The sequence below is a fragment of the Arachis ipaensis genome, chromosome B3, assembly GCF_059453495.1.
Source record: "Arachis ipaensis isolate K30076 ecotype BB chromosome B3, ASM5945349v1, whole genome shotgun sequence".
NCBI lineage: Eukaryota > Viridiplantae > Streptophyta > Magnoliopsida > Fabales > Fabaceae > Arachis > Arachis ipaensis.
Genome location: NC_142438.1, coordinates 105,847,265 through 105,848,778, shown reverse-complemented (window position 1 = coordinate 105,848,778; position 1,514 = coordinate 105,847,265).

Sequence of the window (1,514 nt, the reverse complement as noted above, 5' to 3'; positions counted from 1 at the left end):
CCAAGCACACACCAAGTGGGCCCCGGAAGTGGATTTAGCATCAATTACTTACTTCTGTAAACCCTAGTAGCTAGTTTATTATAAATAGGACCTTTCACTATTGTATTAGACGTCTTTTTGACCATCTTTGATCAGTTGTATGCTATCTTAGATCACGTTTGAGGGCTGGCCTCTCGGCCATGCCTGGACTTTTACTTATGTATTTTTAACGGTAGAGTTTCTACACTCCATAGATTAAGGTGTGGAGCTCTGCTGTTCCTCAAAGATTAATGCAAAGTACTTCTGTTTTCTATTCAATTCATCTTATTTCGCTTCTAAGATATTCATTCGCACTTCAACCTGAAGGTGATGAACGTGACAATCATCATCATTCCCTATGAACGCGTGCCTGACAACCACTTCCGTTCTACATTAGATTGAATGAGTATCTCTTAGATCTCTTAATCAGAATCTTCGTGGTGTAAGCTAGAATGATGGCGGCATTCAAGAGAATCCGGAAGGTCTAAACCTTGTCTGTGGTATTCCGAGTAGGATTCAATGAATGAATGACTGTGACGAGCTCCAAACTCGCGATTGCTGGGCGTTAGTGACAGACGCAAAAGGATAGTAAATCCTATTCCAGCATGATCGAGAACCGACAGATGAATAGCCGTGCCATGACAGGGTGCGTTGACCATTTTCACTGAGAGGATAAGATGAAGCCATTGACAAGGGTGATGCCTCCAGACGATTAGCCGTGCCGTGACAGGGCATTGGATCATTTTTCCGAGAGATGACCGAAAGTAGCCATTGACAGTGGTGATGTATCACATAAAGCCAGCCATGGAAAGGAGTAAGACTGATTGGATGAAGATAGCAGGAAAGCAGAGGTTCAGAGGAACGAAAGCATCTCCATTCGCTTATCTGAAATTCTCACCAATGAATTACATAAGTATTTCTATCCCTATTCTATTAATTATTATTCGAAAACACCATTATCAATTTATATCTGCCTAACTGAGATTTGCAAGGTGACCATAGCTTGCTTCATACCAACAATCTCCGTGGGATTCGACCCTTACTCACGTAAGGTATTACTTGGACGACCCAGTGCACTTGCTGGTCAGTTACACGGAGTTGTGAACCATGGTCTTGGCATCATATTTTTGGCGCCATTACCAGGGAAAGAAAGAGCGATGAATTTTACATAATTAAAGTGTAATCACGATTCCGCGTACCAAAAACCCAGGATGTCTACTTTCCAACGCAATTGAGAGCGCGCGAATTGGGCTTCTGTAGCTCCAGAAAATCCACTTCGAGTACAGGGAGGTCAGAATCCAACAGCATCTGCAGTCCTTTTTTAGCCTCTGAATCAGATTTTTGCTCAGGTCCCTCAATTTCAGCCAGAAAATACCTGAAATCACAGAAAAATACACAAACTCATAGTAAAGCCCAGAAAAGTGATTTTTATTTAAAAACTAATAAAAACATAATAAAAGTTAACTAAAATGTACTAAAAATATACTAAAAACAAT